This window comes from Talpa europaea (genome assembly GCF_964194135.1).
Source record: "Talpa europaea genome assembly, chromosome: 5".
Classification (NCBI taxonomy): Eukaryota; Metazoa; Chordata; class Mammalia; order Eulipotyphla; family Talpidae; genus Talpa; species Talpa europaea.
This window is the reverse complement of record NC_140071.1, coordinates 89,811,998-89,837,945: the sequence shown is the minus strand read 5'-3', so window position 1 is coordinate 89,837,945 and position 25,948 is coordinate 89,811,998. Positions and strand designations below refer to the sequence as shown.

At 40.1% G+C, this 25,948-nt stretch overlaps 1 protein-coding gene across 1 annotated transcript in view; it reads right to left on the bottom strand.

The window, feature by feature from the left end:
* The window catches only part of SPARCL1 (SPARC like 1), a gene marked incomplete at its 3' end in the record, with an annotated part of 56,975 nt that extends 32,052 nt beyond the window's left edge, over positions 1-24,923 (bottom strand). The window contains exon 1 of the mRNA XM_084233582.1: positions 24,093-24,923. The remainder of the gene's footprint in view (positions 1-24,092) is intronic.
* Between the last annotated feature and the right edge of the window lie 1,025 nt (positions 24,924-25,948).

Below are 25,948 nucleotides of genomic sequence, written 5' to 3'. Positions count from 1 at the left end.
ACAAAAATGAGCAATAATGTTAGGAAAAAAAAAAAAAACTAAGAAAAAAAAAAGAGGAAAAGAATGTGTTAAACATCACACAGAGATCAGAGTAAACAAGGCCAGGAAATTTCAATTGCCTTAGGAAATACAGAGAATACTATTATGCTTCCAGTAATAGTATTGGAAGAAGCCAGCTACAGTTACTGGGGAATAGACAGACAGCAATGAAGTGAAGAGTGTTTACAGACCACTCTTATAAGTTGGCTTAACTTTGAAGGGAAGGAGGGATTCTTTATTGTTTAACATAAAAGGGAAGACAATAGAACCATAGGGGTGTGTTGAGGAAGGCCCTAGGAATATCAGCTCATCAAGATAGGCTTAGCTACAACTTCCTGATATTTATATAGCATTTAACAGTTTATAAAAAGGTTTCCTCTATATTGTCTTATTTGATCCTGTAAGGAAAATAAGGTACATGACATTTAACTATAAAGAGAAAAAACAAACCTTTAGGGATATAAATTATTTGGCCAAATGTGCAAGCTTGAGAGGTGAGCAAGTGTTAGGGGGAAAAGGATGTCCCAAAGCTAATTCCATATAGGTTTTGTGGACTCCACTCCCACCCCAGGTCAAAGCCAAAGACACTGGGAACTCCAAATCCCATCACCACCAAAGGGAAGGTGGCTGGGACCTGAGGGTGGGGTTAAGCAGCCAGGTGGATAGAAAAGGCAGACACGTGGGCTTTGGGGGACCCCATTTTGGCTATCCACCAGCTCGCAGCATCCGGCCAGCTCTGAGAGTGACTTTGGGTTTCCAGGTCATCGGATCAGGTAGGACGCATTGAAGACTTTATTTCCCTATTTTCTCCCTGAGTTGTACATTTTCCTTATTTCCTTTCCTCTTGTAAATAAACCTTTTATTAACCTTTTGTGTGTGTCTGTAGTAGAGTATTCATAAGTCCCTTTAAAGCGCGCGGGTGAGGACCCACAGCCAGGAACCCGTTTAATATCGAGGTTGCTCTATAACACAAGGACTAGAAAACTGCACTTTGGACTCAGCGTTCAGAGTTTTCCCATTGTCTAGAACAGGCTGCGAAGAGAAGTCTGAGATCTTGGCTTTGGGCCTGGCTCTCCCAAGCACTAAATGCTTCCTGGAGCAAGTTCCTTACTCCAAACTTCATCTAACAATGAAAAGAACAATTTCTTCCAATGTCAAAGGGAGCCACCGAGGTGACAAAGCTCTTTTCAAACTCTGAAGTATAAAACACATCTTAGTGATTATTATTTTCATTGCTCTGCCTGATACCATCAATGTTATTACAGCCATTTACATTTTATATTAAGTATAGAAAGGAAATGAATTTTAGTGTCCCCTTGCTTTTTATTTCTTCCTTCTTCTACATCTTTGTTCCCTGCATGATTTCAGCTTCCCAGGATTCCTAGTTCCAGAACATTTTTACATTTATATCATTTACTAAAAACAGACCCACTTGTCCTATACTCCACACATTTATGTTCATGTTTTCTACATATATCAAATCCATACTTAAATAAGAATTTTTTGAATTAATGTCTTTCTAGTTTCAGATGAGAGGCATTGTTCAGTTTCATCAACTCAAAGAAACTACTGGAATGTTGAGAGCCCCAGCATTGCTGTGACACAGAACAAATATCGGGTTTGTCTTATGACTCTAGGCGACTGTTGTACAGGTTTTTAGAGTCAACCCCAACATTTTCTGCATGGTCCCTGATTAATTATTACATCCCAGATGGAAATATTTTGGAAATAATTTTTCAGGGTTTTCATGTATATTTTCATCCTGAAATAAAAAACAAAATCTAAATGAAAGAATGATCCAAGTGGGAAATTATTTCAAGTTTTCAGTTAGAAAGCGGGTCCCTGTGTTGTGATTTTAAAGGTAGGAACTTGGGTCTCCCTGGTGGCGCAGCTGGTTGAGCGCTGCTCTGTGGAGCTGTCTGCAACCTCTGCGGTGCTGGTTTGATTTCCAGCAGGCCAGGGCGATTCCCACATGGCACAGCAGACCTCTCCTGTCATGCTTGCTGCTCCCCTCAGCAGTGTATTTTGGTCCGTCTGCCTGTTCTGCTCCCTGCTCTGTCTCGGGTGAATTCTCTCGCCCTCCTGAGCCTCTGGCCTGTACCCCAGTGCTTGTATAAATAAATAAAATCTTCAAAAAAATAAAATAAAAAATAAAGGTAGGAACTTATAGAACAATCCAGAATCTAGAATCAAGTACCTAGGCCATGAGTTTTGCTGTGTTTTATTCTGTCCTTCAGACCAGTCACAATTATTTTTCTCTCACTGAGCTAATTATATTTGTCACACTTTGATCAAAATAATTTCACAGCTTTCGCTTCTTATTTTAAGAACTGAATACTTGTGCTGACTTGTATAAATAAAACAGGCTGGAGAGTTTTCCTGGGAAATGAGAGAGACTTTGAAAACAACTGTCAGACTGAAGACTACAGAGGCCTAATTAGCTTATGCTTGTGAAGTACTTTGAAAATGAATCCATGATGTCCTTGTAAGTATGATGAACACTATTTACCCTCAGGTAAGTAAAAAGTCATATATTTTGAGGCATTTGAATTTTGTGTGCATTTTCTACAAAATGCAGATTTTTTTTTTTTTTTTTTTTGCAGAAAGAATAAATAAAACTCTAGGTGAAAGAGGTAGAAATGAGACAAATTTTGAATACAAAGTTACTATTCCTGCAGATTTAAGTATGTATTTAAATCTTATGTGAAATTAGATTAGTGTTATTTTGCCCTAGTAGATGAGATTAATCAAAGGCAGTGGCATAGCTGAAGGGACTCCTGGTGTGGAATAGAAAAATCTAATTTCAAGCGTGAACTATGTTTTACTAATTCAATGACTTTGGTCAAGGAAAAAATCAGGAAAATTTACAGTGCCTTCCTGCTGGCCTTTTAAGGCTGTTCTGAAACTCAAATGTGATCATATAGTCATTTGGCAATTTCACCAACTGTAAAAACATATATGGGAAGGGTGTGATCCTATAGCTCTAAATCACATACAATGCTGTAAAACAATGTTACCTCAATAATAAAAATGTCATGAAAGATACTGTTAATTCTTTGAACCATACAAAAGGCAAAAATGGCTTAATAACCCCAAATTTAATGTTTCATAGAGAATTTAATTCATCCCTTTACTTAGAGTTCTTAAGTTATTTTTCTTTCCTTATTTCACTATTTCTTTTCATGAATGTAATGATTAAAGAGGAGAAATGGTGGTGAACTTTGGGGGATCTTTCCATTGGGTTAGGACCATAGTGTCTCATTATCAAACTTTCAGAACCTCATTGGCAATTTTAAAAGACAGTAGCTAGGCTTTATTTTATAGGTATGGTCTTTCTGGAGAAACCTGAGATTTGGAATTCAACTGCCTAGAGTTCTTCTACTGACTGCCCCATGTACCTTCAAAACAGATAACCAGATGAAACAATTGGCATGGTAGAAATAGGCCAGCCTACTAAGAACCTATTAAGAACCAAACCACTATGAATGTCAACTCTGTTCTCACTCGTGGAGGAACTGTCTTGGAACAATTTATTTCTAACCTTTCTCATTTAATATTTGTGAACATTGTGGTTTAGTAAAAGTGGCTGTAATTTTGTTGTTGCTCCTCCCATTGAGAGGTGGCAATGAATTGTTCCCTTGAACTGGACTGACCTTAGTGACCTCCTTGACCAAATGTTTGAGGCAGAATTGAAGTTCTGGAACTTGGAGGATAGCTCATAAGCCGTGGAGTTTTCACCTAGATCTCTTGGAACACTTGTTTTGGGAGTCACTTTTTAAGAGAATGCCATGTCACAGAGGACTCTGTATAACAGCTCCTACAAGTCCCACCTTTCCTCCTGTCCTTGCAAACGCACAGAACACATGAACAGAGCCTCCTCAGACACCCCAGAGCACTCATCTGTCAGCTCAGTACCTTTGAGTGACCAGCCCAAATTCCTGACAACAAAATCTTGAAACTTAATGAAGTCGTTGTTGTTTAAGTCAATAAGTCTTTAAGCAGCCACAAATAATAGGAATAAATACAAAATATCTTGATTGAAATAGTCCTCAAATATGCTCATTAGTAGTAGAATTACTTAGGATCATTAAAGTATTGCTTTATTGGAAAAATAGGTTTTTATCACTGACTGCTTAATGTAATAGCTAATGTAAAGCCTTTTTGAGTTTATTTTATTTTTTACTCTATATTGGGTACCATGCAAAGCAGTTTACCTACATAACCCTCACACATTCTAACCTGTTCCTGACTCCACCTCATAGACGACCCGTCTAATGAGAACTTCCAGAGCATCCCTCTGTGCCATTGTGCTCTATCATGATGAGGAGCATGGAATTTCAAAAGGGATGCTTTTCAGGGATGTTCTCAAAGACCTAGCTCTCTTGAGCTCAGGAGAAATGACTATATTCTCCTTTTTCTATAATATGTCATTAAGGATTGTACATAATTATACATAGAGTCCCCACAGGATTATCTTAGGCAAGGACTGTGATAGCCACATCTCCACATTTCTTCATCATTCTTTCAGAGTTCCTCATTGTGGTGAGACACTAACCTCTCACTAATCCCACTGGGCCTCATTTCAGAACACCATTAGGGATGAATCCATGGAAGCAGTGCTCTGTTCTCTTCCTCAGGCATTTGTTAGTCCTTCAGAAAGTCTCCACTACTCCCTTTCTCATGGAGTATGAAAGAGTGAGAAAATTATTTTGGTTATATTTATTTTCTTTTGTTCAAATTATATTATGGTAACTGTTCCTTTATTTCCTTTTTCTCTATAATGCAGGGTTCTCTCATATTTACATTTATTTACTCCTCCCTCTTATTTTATTGGCACAGATATTTGTTTATGGCTGTGACTATAATCCCCATATAAATGGGAGGTTCCATATTCTCTGCCCCACCTAAGGAAGGGTGGAGCTGAGCAGCTAAGAGAAGCTAGAAAAACACTGGGGGTGAGGAAGGAAGAAGACAGGGAGAAGATTTGAGAACGCAAATGGAGCAGAGACATGTGAAGAAGCAGCAGCGCTTGCTTCTAGACCTTGGACTTGTACCAAGGACTTGGGGTACATAGAAGGAGACACATGAAAGAAACAGAGGTGTGGGTGAAAGACCTGTGGGGAGGTGGACAATGACAGTTTTTATCTTTTTTTTTTTTAAGATTTATTTATTTATTTATACAAGCACTGGGTTCAGTCAGAAGCGTGGGAGGGTGAGAGAATTCACCAGAGCCAGAGCAAAGAGCAGAACAGGCAGAAATACACTGCTGAGGGGAGCAGCGGGCGGCAGGAGAGGTCTGTCGCGCCATGTGGGACCCTCGCCTGCGGCTGGGAATCGAACCGGCGCTGCAGAGGCTGCGGGCAGCCTTGCGGCCCAGCGCTCAACCGCTGCGCCACCGGGTAGGCCCCACAGCTTTTATTTTGACTTCTATTTTGATTTTGCTCTTTTCCTCCTAGACTTGCCCAGCTCCTTCGTCCCCTTTCCTATGGTTCCCCACAAGAAGTTACCTTAGACTTGTGGTGGCCTTTGGGTCTCAGTGGACCTGCTTTGGGCCAACCCTGTTTGAGCATTTACCCACTTGGAGGTGGGTGTTTCATGGGGAAACTATTTTAACTATATTCTTTCTCTTCTCTCTACTCCACACTAATTGCATTAAAGTTCTTTTCTATTGGTGGCCTTACACACTAAGACTTTTGGCAGATGGCAGAATTCATCAAGAGCAAGCAGGTTTGGGGGTCCCTGGGTGCCCCTCAGTCTGCCTGCTAATATGGCCAGAGGTGGATGTATCGTGAAGCTAAGGAGCTAAAGTTTCATTTCTCACCTGTACAGGATCTTTACAAAATCCTGCAACTAAAATTGAGTTTTCCACTTTTAAGAAAGGAGGTCTCGTGCACAGTATAAACTTCTGGCTCACAAATTCTGAATCCACTCCTAAGTGCGGCTTAGCTGAAGGCCTGTGGCATTTGTCATGCTGTAGGACTTAATAACATCTGAATGATTTGCTTCAGGTTATGAATAACATGACAACGCACTTTGTGAAGTCTAGGCCAGGCCCTGAAATGATCAGATACATGAGTTCTATCTATCTTTTGCCTTTAGTTCTCTTTACCCTCTAATTTATTTTATTCTCTGACTCCTTGTGTAGGGTAAGAAAAATGTCAGGCTTTTCTGCCCTCCCACCATCAGGATAGATGATGGATCCTTGTGGTCCTGAACGCATGCCTGATGGCGGGCACCTGGAGTAGGGTGTGGGCATAGGTAGATGGGATTCACCTGGGCTGAGACTGGGCTTTTAAGGGCGGCGTCACGGGGACACCAGTAAAAGCCGAGCAGAAACCGAGAGAGAAGCAAAAGAAGCAGAAGCCAAGAGAAGGCTGGAGAGCCCAGATAGTGAGGATTTGCTGGGGGCTGGGAGGACTGCCAGCCTCCCGGCCCCCCAGCACCCCTGCCTGCCATGTGCCCTGGTGAACCCCAATAAAAGACCTGCAAAACCCCTGAGGGCTCCAGAACTCCTCCTTTACCCCGTCTGCTGGATCCTAGAAAACCTGCACCGTCTCTATTCCTGACTTTACAATTGGCATAGTCGGCAGGATGATCCATGCAGATGGGTATGGAGCCCTCCGAAGACCTGGAGGGACTAAGGAGTAAGACTGTTTGCCTGTGACGACGCAGGAGGCATCATGGCAGCACAGGAGATGGACAAGGTCCAGGAGCTACAGGATGAGACCTGGTGTGAAGGAGACGCCCGAGAGGATCAGGCAACAACCCCCAAGGCAGCAAGAATCGTTGGGGAAGAGAGGACTGCGATTTGGAGCTCGCCAGTGCTGATGGAAAGGCCTAATGGACTTGGACTGATGAACCTAGACTGACAATCCCGCCAGAAGGTGCAGGACCTTGGCAGGTTATGTTTTTTTTTTTTTTTTTTTGAGAATCTGGGGGTAGCCAGTGGGCCTTGATGGCCAAAAGCAGCCTGTGCATGCCCAGCAGCCAGGCAGAGGAGAAAATCCAACTGAGAAGGCAAAAGCTGATGCTGATGCTAAGTTTGGGAAGCCCTGAGCGGCTGTTAAGCAGCCTGAGTATGCTGAAGACTTGTGAGTCTCGTAAAATCACCTGTGGGTGATGCCCTGCTTGTTGTAGAGTGAGGGTGAGGAGCTGAGGAACCTGTCCTTGGGGGACGGGTGGGGGACGTGGCTTGGGGTGGAGCCCAAGCCGAATGTAGAGTTTGGATCCCCGACCCATGTGCTTGTGCAGTGGGTTGGCCTGAGTGCAGGAGTCTGTGTGTCGCATTGGTGGCTATGAAAGCCGAGTGTTGGAGCGACTGCAGACAGAAACCCTGAGGGTTGGCGATTACCCCCGACAGAATAGAATCACCAATCCCAGAGCAAGTGCATCCTGGGGGTGGATGTGGTGTGTGGCTTGTAGCTGACACTATAGCCAGAGAAGGCCAGGAAGCCTGACGGCTCCTGGCATGTTACAGTAGATGCCATGAGTGGTTCCCCTCCCTCGTATGAGTAGTGCCTTCGGCAGCAGATTTGGTGGCTGTAAGGGGCAGGACTGGCCATAGTGCAGGTTTTCTGATCCCATGCAGACCGGGTAAAGGAGGAGTCAGAGTCCTCAGTAGTTTTGCAGATTTTTTATTTGGGGTTCACCAGGCATATGGCAGGCAGGGGTGCTGGCTGGGGGGCTGGGAGGCTGGCAGGCCTCCCAGCCCCCAGCAAGTCTTCACTCTATCTGGGCTCTCTAGAGTTTGTTCTGCTGCCTCTCACCTTCTCTTTCGGCTTCTGCTTCGGCTTCTACTGCTGCTACTGGCGTCGCCGTGACACCGCCCTTAAAAGCACAGTCTTAGCTCAGCTGAATCCCATCTACCTATGCCCATACCCTAGTCCAGGTGCCCGCCATCAGGCATGCATTCAGGACAAGGATCCATCATCTATCCTGATGGCGGAAGGGCAGAAAAGCCTGACATTTTCTTTACCCTACAGTGGCTCATCTGCTGGTACCAATAATTGTCTTGTGCCACTAGGTTGGGGCCCTGCCTGGACTTATTTGTGTTCTGTTGTATTTTGTTGTTATATTGTGATGTATTTGCTTTCGTGGCCATGACTGCATTGTTTGCTTGCTAAGAAAATTGTATATATGAAGACTATATATGGCAGAAAACCCTGAGGGGGTGGACTGTAGGGTAAGGAAAAATGTCAGGCTTTTCTGCCCTCCCGCCATCAGGATAGATGATGGATCCTTGTGGTCCTGAACGCATGCCTGATGGCGGGCACCTGGAGTAGGGTGTGGGCATAGGTAGATGGGATTCACCTGGGCTGAGACTGGGCTTTTAAGGGCGGCGTCACGGGGACACCAGTAGAAGCCAAGCAGAAGCCGAGAGAAGGCCGGAGAGCCCAGATAGTGAGGATTTGCTGGGGGCTGGGAGGCCTGCCAGCCTCCCGGCCCCCCAGCACCCCTGCCTGCCATATGCCTGGTGAACCCCAATAAAAGACCTGCAAAACCCCTGAGGGCTCCAGAACTCCTCCTTAACCCGGTTTGCTGGATCCTAGAAAACCTGCACAGTGTCTATTCCTGACTTTACACCTTGGAATTCCTTTCTCCTGAATGCCAGCTTTTTAGCTTTCCTTTCTGATTACTTCTATTTGAATTTCCCTTATTTAAACTTATTTATTTAAACTCTACCAGCACAAGATAAAACCTCTTTAGATTCAATGGAAATGCTCTCTCTTCTTTTGAGTAAGTCTGTTCTTTGGTTTTGCTAGTTGGGAGAGGAATTTCAAGTGCTTTCCTTTCTGTGAATGTACTAGGTATTATTCAGTGTGGTAGTTCTATTCCAGGATTCAGAAAAACAAGCAAATCATACCTAAGAGCAGTTCCAAGCAGGCTCATTCTCATGGTGTTGGGAACTGCTAAAGAATAATGGTGAGCTTTGATGAGTATTTAGATTCTGTGAAAACTACTAATGAAAGCATTCCTCCAAGCTGAGGTCCCTCCAGGATTCAGCACATGGTTGAAACTTCTCATGTGCCTCAGGGAGATCAATACAGTGAATAGGGGAAACAATTGCTTCCACCTGTGCCGTCATCATACTCATTACCTGCATTCTTTGGGAGAAACTGATACAATGAACCCTAGGGGATGGTGGCTGGGGTTTTTGAAGTAATTCTTTGAAAATAGGGCAACAAAGCTGTTGATTTATGCCTTCAGAGGAGAAGAGTTAAATGGTTTATTTAAGCAAGGAGAGGGCACAGCTGGCTCACAGCTGTTAAACTGGCTCTCCCACATTGGGAAGAGAGTTTCTTCCTTAAATATCTTCCATTTGCTCTTTCAGATCAACTCCCTACTCTCTGAACCATAGTCCCACATTCTCTACCAGTCTCAACTATGAATTATCCTTTGACCTGTGTGAATTGCATCAACAATTTTTTTTGCCCATTCGTTTCTGTTGGGTTCAGTGTGAGGTGGTGTTGGGGTGGGTGAGAAGTGCACTGGCAGAAGAGATTTCAGGGAAGGAGGACAGTAAAATCAGTGTATATATTTTCTCAGTAACTGTCCCTCTCCTGAAGACCACAGGCCTCAGTGACCTACTCTATGCAGTGTTTTCTTGCTGGGTTCAGAAAATATTTGGTATGTATCAGTATAGCTTTTCCATCTGTTCCTACAACCCTTCGGTGATGTCTCTACATTCTGCCCAAACCTTGGTCAATAGTCCCTTAATTATGCTCCTCAAATCCATTTTCCTGCTTTGATTGTTTTCTTGCTGGGACATTAACTGATACAACTTTTGATTCAAAATTTAGGATTTATGGGTTTGAATATTTTCAGATCCCCTGTGAACAAAGCTGCCTCCTATTCCTAGTGCCACCTATTTCAAGAGTTTCTATAGGTGCTTTCAGACTCACTTGGAACCCTAGAGTTAATATTATTTTTTTTTTAATTTTTAAAAGACTTATTTATTCATACAAGAACTGGGGTACAGGCCAGAGGTGTGTGGGTGAGAAGATTCACCAGAAACAGAGTGGGGCACAGATCAGGCAGAATGACTGAAGTAAACTGCTGAGGAGAGCAGCAGGCAAGCCAGGAGAGGTCTGCTGCACCATGTGGGTAGCTCCCTCACCGGCTGGGGATCAAACTCAAGCTGCAGTGGCTGTAGACAGCTTCATAGGTTGTGTTTTAACCCCTTGTGCCACCAGGGAGGCCCCGAGTTAATATTTTAAACTGAAGAATTTGAGATTCAACAGATGCAGAAAGAAGTCTTTTTGGAGCTTCCTTTATCTAACTAAGTGAAGAAACTTCTGGGAAATGAGAGCTGCCAAAAATTCCTTTTGGGGAGGCAGCTCCTACTCCCAGGAGAGTGCACAACACAAGAGAAAATCTAATATAAATACCTCTCCAGGGGAGTTTTGAGATCTTGAGGAATTTGGAAAGGCACTTTAACCTGGGTGCCCTTATTATAAACACCCCTTATTATAAACTTTCTAATCTCCAGTTTATTCTAAATGTCTGCTTGGCTTTCCTAAATAATTTATTTTGCTCTTTCCATAGAAGCTGTTTCTCCCCACCCCCCTTTCCCAAATATGTACAAAAACTTTTAACTTTAACCATTTAAAGAGTCAGCTATTTTTGTTGGTTCCATCTGCATATCAATAAACATTTTCTCTTGTTAAATTGTCTTTTGTTAGTTTTTTTTTTTTTAATATTTATTTATTTTATCCAAGCACTGGTGCAGGAGAGAGAGAGAATCCACCAAAGCCAGAGCAGGGAACAGAACAGGCAGACTGACGAAATACACTGCTGAGGGGAGCAGCAGGAGCGGCAGCAGAGGTCTGTGTGCCATGTGGGATCCTCGTTGGCCGCCCGGGGATCAAACAAGCAGAATCTGTGGACAGAATTGCAGCCCAGCGTTCAACTGCTGCGCCACTGGTGAGGCCCCATGTTAGTTTAATTTTCAGGCCCCCTCACTGAACCTAAAAGGGTAGAGGAAAAGTTTTCCTCCAGACATTGCCTTAACAGGTATGCATTTTTTTTCTTAAATGGAGCATTGTGTTCCTCATCTTTGGAGAGTCAAAAGCTATGAAGTACTCAAACATGAATAACACTTAATAAAAAAGGTTGTGTTGATAAAATCAGAAGATTTGAAGGTGTTGTGGAATTAAAGAGCTTTAGAAAGAAATATGTACAACTGGATCTGGAAGCATTTTGTGTTGATAAGGCATTTCTAACTATATGTTACTTTCCATTTTTCCTTTCATGTGATCCCTGGGATATTATGACACCATGATTAATCTAGAAGCTTGGAAAGTCAATTCTTTTATTTTTTCCTTTTTTATTACAGTCCCTATGCACACCCAAGGAAACCAAACTCATTAGCTCAAAGTGAACATTTTAAACAATGTTCTAAAAACAATGTTTTTGGGTGGTTAGTTCCAAACATGTTGAAATTTGCCCAATCCAGAGTATCTAATTAAATAAATTGAAACAAAGTTGTTTAATGGGTGAACAATACTGTCCAAGAAAATCTGTTATTAACTCATTTTGTACAATGAATATTTTTGGCTTCATGGTATGAAAATGTACTCACCACCCATAATACTTAGGCTGTGGATACCTAGAGATATGAGCCCTGTTATCAAGATTCTGAGAAGCAGATGTGTGTAAATTCACCTCCAACCATGGCTAAAACCTCAGATCTTACAATGACCAACATCCAAACACATAGGATTTGATAAAAATAAAACAACAAAGAAACAAACATAGTATACGCATGGACTAGATTTTTGAGGGTCACCATCTGAGATCATCATCTTAATCATCTTTAGATCTCAGGTTATAGGAAACCCCTACATTCCTTTATGGAGTAGCTTTAAAATTATAAGAAAACATCTGCTTTTGAAATCAATAACAATTGTTTTCAGATCACAAAAAAGACATCAATTAGCTGTTTTTATCTGTGAGCTGATGCTGGTACTCTTCCCACCCCACTATGCTGACTAAGAAGTTACTGAAAGCAAGATCACCAGAGGTACCACGGTTGAACCAAAAGTCATCCCAGTTTAAAACAAAAGCCTCTAGTATCTTCCTCTGTATTTTAGGAAATAATCGAAAATTCTCCTAGAAAGAGTGTACTTCAATCCCACTATAGGGTTCTTAAGGTCTACTGTTATTGTTAATCATAAAAGAAAAAGAGAAGGAAAGAAGACATTTGAGGTTCAGTATTTGTGTTTTGTTTCTTCTGAATTCTAACAGAATACTGGGTCAACTTGAAATGAGTTGTTTCATCCTCAATAAAATGTTAAGTGAATCCTCTGAGCCAATGGCTTGAGAGTTGAAAAATAATCACGCTATGAGAGTATGATCCTCTGTCCAAACATATTGTCTGGAAAAAAACAAAAGGTTTCCATTGATCAAAATCAGGGAAATTCTGATTGTTGTAGATGTCAGCCCACCTTCCTACTGGGTCCCTATCAACAGACAATCAGGTAGCTCAAGTTGAATCAGGTATAGTAAAAATGCTTTGCTTTTAGAGTTAATGGAGGGTCACTGTGAGTGGTGAATTTTTATATTCATTACTTTTATTAACATTTGAGAACTAAAGTTTATCTTATTAAAAAAAAACCCTTAAAACAACCATTTACTGTTCTCCATTCCATTCATCTTCAATTGGAAATCTATTAATTGAATGGATGCTCCTTCCAAAATTTTGCCTATTTTTTTTGACAAACCATATACCTCGATTTTATACATATTCAGAGGATTATATATAAAGATTTCATTAGAATATTGTCTAGCAATGTATTGCTTAAACTACTGGCATAAGTATCCGACTTATACCTGATATTATAAAATATGTATTTCCATAAATGACAATTTTGAGAACCATTTCTATTTATCTCAATTAGATTTTAGGAGTTTGGGTGACCTTTAAGCAGTCCTGCAATTTCTCATTATCTTTAAGCAAAGAGGTTGGCACAGAATATTGAAGATGTTGGGTGTAGATTACAGGAGGAATTGACTTAAACACACACACTATTTTTTCCGCAGTTTATCATGCCACCCCAAGTTCAATAAGAGAAGTCACCTTGCTGAATCAAAAATGTCTGTGGGAGAATGGCTCAAAATTTACTTTGCTCAACTAACAGATCCTTGAGAAAATGCCTAGAGACTCCTGGCATCAGATATTAAAATGTTTTTCCTTATAGGAATAAGGTCCATAATACCTTATGACCATTGTTCCCAAGCAAATGAAGCCAAGGTCACTGCAACCTTTCTGCGGGGTTGCCTAGGAGAGGAGGCAGAACACAGGCACATCCCCTGCTTGAAATGCCTTCTTAAGCTTTTGTACCAAAAGGATTGGCTTTCACCATGGGAGAGGTTGTAATTGGATTTCACCCTGAAAGGAGATTGTAATTAGATTTCTCAGCAGGTCTACAAGTTCTGTCCCCGGAAAAACAAGGAAAAGGGCCTGACTATCCTTTTCTCTAGCTGGAAAGTAGCCTAGTCCAGCTTGCAGGGAAAGGCCTAAAAGGCACTGGCTGGCCGGATGGGCCCAGCCTATGTGAGCCCCTGGTCTCTGGTGCAGCAACATTAGCTCTGGCATCCAAGGCTCAGTACATGGTCCTTTGGGTGGAGGGTGGAGGGTGGACAGCGGTGCATGTAATAGCTTTTGGTGGACATTGCATTTGGTAATGAACATGGAACATTCCTCTGAACACAATTCTCTTATTCTTGGTCTCTCTCCTTTGAAATTCTGAAGTTTCCTCTCCTGGTTAAGAGAGAGCACCTACACTTTGGCACAGCCCAGAGTGAACTTACACAATCAATATATTTTAGGTTCTCTGGTTCATTTTATGTTCTTATTTGTAATTGTTTCTATTTCAGTTTCTATAATAGTTCTTGAAGTGCAAATTAAAATAAGGTTAGGTGAAGTGGATGTGTGTATATATTTCCTTTCAGTTTATAGATTTTTAGACCATTAATTGAATGAACTTAATGTTTAAATTAATCTAATTGGCTTAGTGAGCACTTAATTAATGTTGAAGATTGATTTAAAATTATATTTAAAATGGTAAATTTTATTTGGAAGTTGTTCATTTGCCTTCCACTTCAATCTACTTATAGTAACCACCTAATTAATTCCACTGGGCATTTCTTGTCTTGCCATACCCCTGCTCTCTTTTTAACTTCTTTCTCTTTCTTTCTTTTTCTGTTAAGGATTAATAAGCTGTCTGACCACCTCACTGCAGTGTAAACATGACTCCATACCTTTAAGGGTGCGAGCTTGGGTTTCTTCCATCCCTTCTGTTGGGTAGACTTATTTTTGTTCTTAGGAAATTTTAGTGTTCATAGTTAGTGCGTCAAGTCTTTCTATCTTTCTAATTGAAATTTCCTTGCATTACCAGGGATCCAATCCCTCTCCCCACAGGATTTGGCTCTTATCCAGTTGTTGTATCCTTTATTAACAGCCTCTGCCAGATTTACACATCCTCCTCCTTCCTTCTAGGCCAGAGAACTTGCTTCAAAATGTTTGGTTTCCAGACAGATGTGACTACTTGATCTGTTCATTTTACCTTGTCTAACATCAAACAAATTGAGAAAGATGTTCTGAATACCCTGGATAAAGGACAGCATTGACTGTTTTCCCTGTTATTTTATTTTTCTTCTTACTACTGGCATAATGTTTCTTGGAGTATGTACATCCATGCTTCCAAATAAGGCCAGGTATCTTGTGTTGAATTTGTTTATGTCAGAGGAAGCCTGAAGGTCACTATTTTTAGAAAATGTTATAACTATGGGAAAATTTCCTTTCAGGGAAATGCAGTAATCAAAATGATTGTTATAGGTACTTCATAATCAGACCAAAACAAAAATTGTCCTTCACCCTGTCTTTACAGGACAGCCAACGCCTTTGTTATCAGTCATGTTTTGGCTGACCCATATGTGTGGTTACCTGATCCAGAGTAACACTGACACTTCAGGACTTTTTAAGTATTAATGAGGCTCTTGGGAGAGCTCTACAGCTTGAGGTTAAAGTCATCTGAAGGATTAAAAAATAAGTTCTATTTCAAGTTCTTTGCTAAGTCATCAACATCAAGGTGTTCTTGCCCTGCAGTGTATATAATATACTCACCAATGATACAGACTTTTCTGGGGCTCTGACCTCTCCCCACCCCACTCAACAATAATAACTATAGTAGGTATTTAAGACCACATATTTTGAGTCTAAATAAGTTCTAAATTGTTCATTTCAGATTTTTTAATTTTATTTTATATATTTTTCATTTTTGCACAATGTATGCATTTTCATCTTGGTTATATTCCCCATACAATTCCCACCCCCCCCATTTTGACTCTAATCCCTCTTCTCCTCCCCCACCCCCCATAGTGTGTCTCTGGTTTATAGTTGCTTGTTGATTTTGATTTTTTCTTTATTATGATTAGTCTTTTTCCTGGTCCCTTATTTAGGTTTTCTAAATTCCTGCTATGAGTGAGACCATCCGGTATTTTTCTTTTTCTTTCTGGCGTATTTCACTGGGTGTGATCCCTTCCAGCTCCATCCATGTTGCTGCAAATTGCATGAGTTTATCTTTTTTGATTGCTGAGTAAATTCCATTGTGTATATGTACCACATCTTCTTGATCCAGTCATCCATTTTTGGGCATTTGGGTTGTTTCCATAGCTTAGCTATTGTAAATAGTGCTGCTATAAACATAGGCGTGCAGGTGCCCTTCTGAATTAAGGTTCTGTGTCCTTTGGGTAAATACCTGCACATTGCAGATTTAACCAACTTCATAAAATTACTTTGAGGATAACTACATCCATAGATTTCAACTACACGATCATTTCTTTGTTCATACTTCCTCTTTTCTTTCCTCAATAACCTCTTTCAGATATCGTTTAAGGTAGAATTTATCCTTCTCATATTTTGTCCACTGCTATTTAGATAAGATCTGATGCCTAAAGAGCAGGTCTAGTTGGGGCTCTGATCTTGACTGCCTCTTGTCATGTCTAATTGAGCCTTTTTGCTATGTGGGTCTAAGCACGGGTAGAAATGGTTCATGCCTATCAGAGATTTGAGGCCACCCAGAATTCAGGCAGAGATGTTAAAGACATGCATGAAACATGAATCTAGTAGAAAATAAACACATTAGGTTCTCAAGAAAGAGGGCATTTGGAGGAGCTGGTTAGGATTACACACTTACTGTTCTGCCCCGGTTTTCAGAGTTGCTGGCCTTCTTTCTGTGTCTCAAATAGGCCACAATCCCTTCTGCTCCATGGTCTTTGCACAGAGAATTCACACTCTCAGGATTTCCTTGTCAGCATTCTCTCACCATAACCATCATTGCCCCATACATATCTCTCTCTCTCTCTCTCTCTCTCTCTCTCTCTCTCTCTCTCTCACACACACACACACACAATGGAGTTAACCTTGATGCAGCTTTCAGATTAAGGATACCATCTCTAACCTCGCACTGAGATCAGGCTCCTTACTTTCTTTCTTAGAACAAAGGTGCTTCCCCCTCCACACTTATTTTGGCATATTTACGCTCAAATATAATGTGAAGTTTTACCACCTTCCCCTAGTCATGCTATTAAAAAAAGGGATTTGACTTATGTGTTAGTGCTTCTGAGGTCTCTCTTATTAAAGGCCATTGTCTCAGTTACTTCATCTTGAATAATAATTTACCATTTCAGGAAAACTGTGTGAAAGGATCACAAGCAATGCTTATTTTTGTTTGCTTATTTTTGGTTAAGAATTATTCTTGAGGTATGACTTCATTATTGCAAGTGTTGGAATTACACAAATTTAGACTCAAGTGGTTTTATATAAGCCCTTAAAAGAGCACTGAAGAAAGCAATACAGTGGAGTAAGTAAGATGTGGAGATAATCACCATGGAATGAAAATTTATGCATGGGGATCAAATTTGCAGCGTTTGCAGGATTTAAGAACTGTGTTATAAACAATGTTAAGGATTGATGATATGCTCTGTATTAGATAGCTTGTAGAGTGGATCTAGGAAACAAGACACTAATGTCACAGATAGAGTTTCATCCAAATTGTTTTATAAAGTATGAGAATAAAAAATTCCACTTTTGTGGTGGTAATGTTAAAGTAGAGAGCAAACTTAATACTTTATGAAAAGATAAATGTTATTCAATCACACATCTGCCATGTTATTCCATGCTGAGAGAAGAAATGACAGAGCCAAAATGAGGTCATATAAATGTGATATTTCACAAGATTTTTTTGTAACTTTTGCCTTCAAATTGATTATGGAAATGAAAAAACATTTCTTTTAAAACTCACTATAAAATCATTACTGGGTGTCAAATGTTTATGTCAATATTTTTGTAAATATGCATATTATTAATATGCAAATATCAAGGTTATAAATTACTTTCTAAACAATTCTATTTCACTGTTTATTAATTTATTGATACACAATAAAATGTAGACAGAACTATTATTCTAGGTATTTTGTATATTTAAATATTTTCTTAGGCCTCCCTGGTGATGCAGCGGGTTGAGCTTAGTGCTGTGAAGCTGTCCGCAGCCACTGCATGGTGGGTTCTATTCCCTGCCAGCCGGGGAGATACCCACATGACGTGGCAGATCTCTCCTGCTGCGCCTACTGCTCCCTTTAGCAGTGCCTTTGGTCTGTCTGCCTGTTCTGCTCCCCGCTCTGTCTCTGGTGAATTCTCTCATCCTCCCGCACCTCTGGCCTGTACCCCAGGTCTTGTATAAATAAAAATAAATCTTTAAAAAAATTTTTCTTTTGTCTTTCTATTTACTTATTTATTAATTAAAAAAAGTATGTTTACTGAGGTGACATAGGTTTACAACACTGTACATATATTAGGGGTATAGGTTCATACCTCTTCAAATGTATGTTTAACAGAGATCAGCCTCCTTACCTTCTTTCTTAAAACAAAGGTGCTTCCCCCTCAATGCTTATTTTGCCATATAATTATTTGCAATGTATATTCAAATATAATGAGAACATTTACTCCTCTTTCCCAATTATGCTCTAAATACATCATGCCCACCACTAGAAAATATTGAAAACAAAAAGTTCTAAGTATAACAATAGTGTCCTATTGTGAATAGGTGTATATTATCACAAGATATTACCTCTTTTTTTTTTTTTTATAGAGGCATGCTTTATTTATTTGTTTGCTGGTTTGTTTGTTTTGTTTATACATGTACTGGGTACAGTCAGAAATGCGGGAGGGTGAGAGAATTCACCAGAGCCAGAGCAGGGAGCAGAGCAGGCAGAAGGACCGAAGTACACTGCTGAGGGGAGCAGCGGGCGGCAGGAGAGGTCTGCACGCCATGTGGGACCCTCCTCCGGTGGCCGGGGAGCAGCAGGGGATCGAACCGGCGCCGCAGAGGCCGCGGGCAGCTTCGCAACCTAGCGCTCAACCGCTGCGCCACCGGGGAGGCCCAAGATATTACCTCTTTATGCATTTAGATTGACCACAGATTTTGGCTGAGAATCTTTCTTCTTTTTTAATATTTATTGGTTTACTTTAAGGACGTATCATTGTTTTATATCCTTGTTACTATTTTGACAGCATAAGATTCCCCCCGCCCCCCGCCCCAGGCATGGTTATTCTAGTTCTCTCAATACCACTGCACCCATAGTCCTTCATCAGAGTTCATTGTGCTCTTCTCTTCCCTCATTATCCCCTCCTCTCCCTGCCTGGATGCTTCAGATCTATGGTCAGTTTTCAAGGTTTTTTTTTTTTTTTTTAAGATTTTATATATTTATACAAGAGCTGGGGTACAGGCCAGAGGTGTGGGGTTGGTGAGAGGATTCATCAGAAACAGAGTAGGGAACAGAACACGCAGACTGACTGAAATACACAGCTGAGGGGAGTAACAGTCGAGACAGGAGAGGTCTGCCATGCCATGTGGTTATCTCCCTGGCTGGCCAGGACGAACCTGAGCTGCAGAGGCTGTGGACAGCTTCACAGTGCTGCGCTCAACCTGCTGTGCCACCAGGGAGGCTCCCAAGGTTTGGTTTTAAGCAGAAAAATGAAGAAGGGTTTGGTTCAAGGTCATTTCAGCTTGAGCACATGCACTTTTAATTAATATGATGATTTGATTAATGATGGTCTCCTGGCTCCATAGCAGCTTCACAAGAGCACAGGCCCTCTCTGTTTTTGCTTCTCTATCATCTTTTGACATGGTCTAAAACACTGAATACATTAGCTGTTTGTTATGTTAGATGAAAATATTACTTACATAATTGTATGACCTGGAAAACACTGGAGAAACCAAAAGAGAAACTTTAATAAAAAGCATTTTAATGAAACTTAAGATGTTTTAATACCTTTTGCCTTAGTGTTAATCAAGATAAGAAGAGTCTTCCTTACTCTTTATAAATGTAAGAACTTCTCATTAATTATTTTTTTCTGTTTAGAAACTCAATGGTTTACCTTTATGATGCTAATCCTGATGCGTATATTTATTGCAATAAATATTCAATGAGCAATTCCAAGTTCAAAAAGTCATTCTTAACAGTTAGACCTGGTGATGAAATTTATTGAAAGAACCTCTTCTTATCGAGCACTTAATTTCAGTTAACCCTATACCAATCTTATGAATCCGTATTTAACAAGCAGGGGAAACTTCATAATCAACCTTTACCATGGTCAGAAAGAGTAATAAGAGTCTTACACACACTGTCCAATTCAGTTCTCACAACAGTTTTGTGATTTGATTATTTCTGTTTTACAGATGAGAAGGTGAAGGTGAAAAGTGGATAAGATTAAAAAACAAATAAAACAGAAAGCATGAGCATGAGGATTCGAGTCCAGGCAGCTTGCCCCATCCCTGGATTAACCACTGTACTCTCTGCAGTCCATTATGAAGTTGTGAGGAGGCAGTGGAACACTCAGAAAAATGGATTTATTTGGCTTTTCTTTTTAATGAGGCAGCATTGATTTACAACACTGTATATGATTCAGAGCTATAGGATCACACCCTGCGAGTGTAATTACCACACCACACCCACCAAAAGGAAAATGAATTTATGGCGGGATGTGCAGTATGTGCTATAGTGTAAGGTCGTTTCTCTTTCTCTTCTTTTAAGGGCCTTCACACTCATTTTCCTCCTGGTGCCACAGTAAACCAGTCACCCTTTTAGCTGCTTTCTTGTTCATTTTTTAAATGTCCATTCATTGAATCTTTAAAGGAAACATTTAGCTACTGCAATCGGTGTAATTAAAGTGGTTGCATAATAGAAAGGAAACAAGCCAGGAGTGGAGACTCCATTTCTAAGGAAGGATTTTGAAGCAGACTAAGAGTTATTTCACAGAGTGGGTCATGAAACTCTTCTCTATACCCTTTCATTGCCATGACGACAAGCTGCTCCTGCTACATGTGGCCAGAAAAAGCAGCTGACATTTCAATGCTAGGAACACAGGGTAGAGGTTTACAAAAACAAAAAACAAAAACTGAGCCCTTTCATTCGAATTTCAGTTGAGAGTAAAAAATACCCCCTAGTGCAAGTCAAAACCCCTATTCTTGCTTTTAGAAAAGATAAGAAAAGAGAAATGTTGGAGGCCCTCTCCCTGGTCCAAGTAGGCCAGTTAAACAGAATTGACTGCGAAGCAGCATTTTGTCTCTCTTCTTAATGGCAATCTGAAACAGAAAACTCCCTTTGGTTTCATTTGACTTGGCCATTAAGAAGCAACTAATTGATGAAGCATAAAGAATACTATACATCATGTTGAAACCCTCTAGGGGAACCCAGTAGTATCAGATTTATTTTTCCATTTCATTGGATAAACAAGGACAAGGAATTTAAAGAATATTTTCTTCTTGATCCCCAATTTTACTACCAGAAAGATCATTCCAATTGCATAACTGAACACTTTCTCAGTAATACATGAGACTTCTTGTAAGTAATCAGGAAATTTCCAGGTATTAAGCAAGGTATTAGGCAAGGCATTTAATCAACATCTCATTTAATTCTCTATCAATCCCATTTGAGGGTATTTTTATCACTATTCCCATAATAGGTGAGTAAACTGAGTCTAGGAGGCTTGACATGACTGCCCAAGTTCTCAGTTTGTGAGACAGAACTAGGATTCAAAGCCAGGTGTGTTAGATTCTCAAATCCATACTCTGTTCACACTACTGTGTTGATTTGAGGCATAGATCTGACATAGACACACACAAACACACACACACACACACCCCAGCAAAATTTGTCAGTACAAGGAAGGATACCATGAGGAGTAACCTAGAGTCAACTCCCTTTCAACAGAGTATCAGAGTATCAATTGGGACATTTAGGTCACTAATGCTTTAAAATGAGCTGTGATCATTGATTGCTTCCTGTGCACCAGACTTAGCTGTTTCTTCACTCAGTTTTTAGAACAAATCTCTGCGATAGCAACTAATTTTATGACCAACACTTTCACAAGTGAGGGGACTGCCAGTCAAAGAGTCATTTGCCCAAAGTCATGGAAGTTGCTCAAGCCTAGATGTAAACTAGGACTGTGTCCAGAATCCACTCTTACTCACTTTATTACACTGTCTCCCAACAACTAGTCAAGACCACACACTGTTTCTATGAGTTCTGTCCATCTTTATATATATATATATATATATATATAAATAATATATATTTTTATATTATTTTTCATTTTTGCACAATGTATGCTTTTTCATCTTGGTTATAGTCCCCATACAATTCCCACCGCCTTTATTTTGACCATAATCTCTACTCCCATGCCCACCCCCTCCGCCCTTAGTGTGTCTCTGGCTTATAGTTGCTTGTTGATTTTGATTTTACTTTATTATGACTAGACTTTCTCCTGGTCCCTTATTTAGGTTTTCTAAATTCCTGCTATGAGTGAGACCATCCGGTATTTTTCTTTTTCTTTCTGGCTACTAATCTTTGACAAAGGAGCAAAGAATATACAATGGAACAAAGAAAGTTTGTTCAATAAATGGTGCTGGGAAAACTGGGTCGCTACATGCAAAAGAATGAAGCTTGACTATACCTCACACCATACACAAAAACCAACTCAAAATGGATTAAAGAACTAGACATAAGACCCGAAGCCATAACATATATAGAAGGAAATATAGGCGTAACACTACATGACATACACCGCGGTAACATCTTTAAAGACTCATCACCCAAAGCAGTGATAGTGAAGGCAAAGATAAATAGCTAGGACTACATCAAATTAAAGAGCTTCTGTCCACTATCCATCTTTTGATGTCTAAAGCAAAAGCAGGGCTACCTGTTACATGTGGTGCCAGCATTGCAGACTCATCAATGGTGGAAGATACCCCAGGTACCCCCTGTTACGTAGGTATCAATCTAATTGGGCATCTTGTGGATACCCAGGCCTACCATGGAAATTGTCCTAGAATTATGGGGTCCCATACCTTTCTACACTCAGTTGTTCCAGTGTTGATATGTGAGGGCACCTGAGTCTTTAAAAATAATTGTTTATGTTCTTGGTGGAAAAGGATTCCCAATATCTCCTGTACATTGTGCTAACCTTAACAGTTTGTGTACTGTTAAATATCAACTAAGTAAAAATAAGAAATAGTGAAGAGGAAATGCGATGAATTTTTTTTTCAGTTGTCTAGATACATCATTATTCATTTCTATCATCACTATTATTTTTATTTAATTGATAAGTGAAACTGTTCATGTGAGACTATTGGGGGTCAAATACCAAAGGACCTCCTGGGAAGAAAAGACCAGAACTCTGCTAAATGGCTATATAAAAATTCCCTGTAAGAAAAAAATTCATTAATAACATGTACATATTCTTTCCTAAAATGCAGAAAGCATCTTCCGTTGACTGGGTGATAAGTAGATGAAATAGATAGCTCTGTTTTGCTAGATCTGTTTGAATGAACAGAAATATAAACTTAATTCTTTCCTAAGATGGGTGTATTAAAAAAAAATAACTTGCAATCATCATAACCATCGAGATTTAGCTGAATAACCTGTGATGTGAAAACAGCCTGTAATACATGAGAAAGGAGAGAATTAAAAGAAAGATTTCTGCTGAGTTGAACTCAGTGAACGTTTCTATTCAGGGTACTTAGGCTTTGTGCCAGAAGAGGGCTAAGCTACAATGCCAAGGTGACATATTTAACCTCTTTGCAGATTAAAGGCAGTGCAAAAGAGATAGTCTTTCTGCAGTACCTCTTGGTTATGTATCAGTGGTATTGATCTGCAGTGGCAAGCAAGGTTTTCATTGCAGGGTAACCTCTAATAAAGACCTAGGAGGATTGCATTATTGTTTAATGTTAGAAGACAGAGCCAGATATGGTAGTATCTTGTGAGTTATCATAATCTCATTAGCTCTTCAATTCATCTCCTGCCTTTTTGCCTACTTAACTAAGGCGTCATTAGGAATTATAGTTATTTATGTATGTGGGTGTGCATTTAAAAATGATAGAAGACAAAAAAACAATGAGTCATAAAAATATTCAAGGGAGCCAGAAAAGTGATAATAGTCACAATAACCAAAAAAATAATCAAGGACAATATAATATCTTGGAATTGTCCTACCTTTTGGTAAAAACAAAATGTTCCATTTTTGCATTGCTGTTAGGTACCAAAATGGTGATAACTGAATAACTTCAGATAATTTAAACATCGAAAAAACACAAGTTATTTGATTTGAAAGCATTTTCAAAAACCACTGTCCTTATGATTTTTAATGTATTTAGTAGAACAGTTCTACAAAACACATTTCAGGATCCAGATTTCACCAGGATATGAATGCTAATCCGACTAACAACAGTTCTACATGTGCTCTTGGTTTCTCCTAAAACCTTCTTTTATTAATCTTTATAATTTAATCTTGCCCAAGAAAAGGAAACATAAATACAAAGGTTAAAATCCCCTATTAGTGAATTTTTCTATATAGCATACAAAAGGCTTTTTTTTTTTTTTTGGTAAATAAGTGACTTTCTATTATCTAGGCAAAATATTAGCTTTATCAGATCATGCAAATAAGTTTAACAAAGGAAATTAGATAACACATTAAATTAATTAAAACTTACCTTTGGGTGGGTGGCTGTACACAGGTCCTTGGTAGAAAATTCAAGTTGAATCCCCTCTTCACACACAGCCAGGAAATAAAAGTTTGACAAATACCGAGAGAAACTCTTTAAATCTCTTTCCTCGTTAGCTTGCTTCTTTGCCCCAAAACACATTTAAGTAATCTGGAGTTGAAATTCTGCTTCTCTGTCAACTCTTTGGGGTCTGAAGTGACAGACGAATTTAGAGGTTGGCGCAGGGGAGGATTTTAGATTGTCATCGTTTTTTTTTTTTTTTTTTTGTCGCAGATTCCTGCAGCTCCCCAGCAGGCAGGCTTCTCCGTCCCTCCCTCCGTCCCTCCCTCCGTCCCTCCCACCGTCCCTATCCTCCGAGGGCTCTAGAAGCTTACAGGCAGCGCTAACCCACTGGGAGGGAGCTGATGCTGCTGGATCAGATGGGGTTAACAATCCTTCCCTCAAGCTCTTGTTCTCGGAGCCTCATAACTTGGCCTGAATATAAGCACTTGGCTCTTCATGCATTTTTTTTTTTTCTTTTTCAAACAACTCTAAAAGGTTTTACAAGCAGGATCCTTTTTTTTTTTTTTTAATTTTAAGATGTTGAAAAGAAATTTCATGCTGCTGTTTGTTCCTTAAGGAAATTGCTGGTGGGGGTGCGTGTTAAGGCAAGGGAGAAGATGCATTGCCGCAGATGCACTTTTACATTGCTTAACTGGGAACTGTTCTCATGAATACAGTCTGAATGTTAATAAGAGCAGGGTACTTTAGTCGTTCTTTGAATGACCTTCAAAAATTTACAGATATGGGAAGTATTATCCTTTTATATGAGATCATTTGTACGCAGATTAAGACAGGTAGTGGTTCATAGACTGTTGTAGCCCCCACGCAATTCCCCTCTGGAACCCCCATACAATGATTGGTCTACAACAAGGATTGTATTTTCCAGTGAAGTAGACTGGAGGTAGGTATTTATATTTGTCTTGGCATCCTGATTATTTATATAAGTGTCTAATCTCTTCTACTGCTACTTCTGCATTTATTGCACATTTATTATGTGCCAGACGCTGTGTTCACAGTTTCTATGCATTATTTCAGTTGATCTTCGCAAGTCTAGATGAGGTAAGTATTAGCATTTCTCATTTGAAAGTGGCATAATGTAGCAGTTGTCTGCTGCACAGCTTGCGTTTGCAGCCTGGCTTCACCCCTCCCTAACTCTCTGACCTGGTGCAGGTTATATAACCCGTCAAAGCACCAAGGACCTACTCTACTGAGGATCTAAATACGGGTTTGATGATGGTGCCCATCTCAGGTATTTGTTCTGAGTTTTAGAGTTGTTCTGAGTTTTCAGTAAGTCAATGCAAATGCTAGAACACTGTCAGCCACGCAGCATATACTCAAGAAATGTTAGTTACTGTGGTGGCAAATGAGGAGATGAAAGCTCAGTAAAGCTGAGGGATTCTTCTGGAGTCTCTAGCTTGAAATTTGCAGAGTAGGATTCCAACCCAGCTACCTTGGCAAACAGTATTGCTTCTGATTCTCCACCTCTAGGCTCTAATACCTGGTTCTGACAAGCTGTCAACTCCTAGAGGGTAGGGAGATACTCTCCCCACCCATATTATCCATGTGCCTGGCACAATTCTTTGTGTGCTGGAAATACTCCATTAACATTAGAGGAATGGTTTTGATATAATTTAATTCACATTTCTACATTTATGCCAAAGCAGGTCCAAAGCAAGTGAGCCACAAAATCAACAATCACAAAAATGAACAAAAAGCCCACCTACAGTTCTAGGGAAATATGCCCTTAGACTATTTTCTCCAAACATGTTAAAAGCATTTTCCCTATTTATTCTTTAGAATAC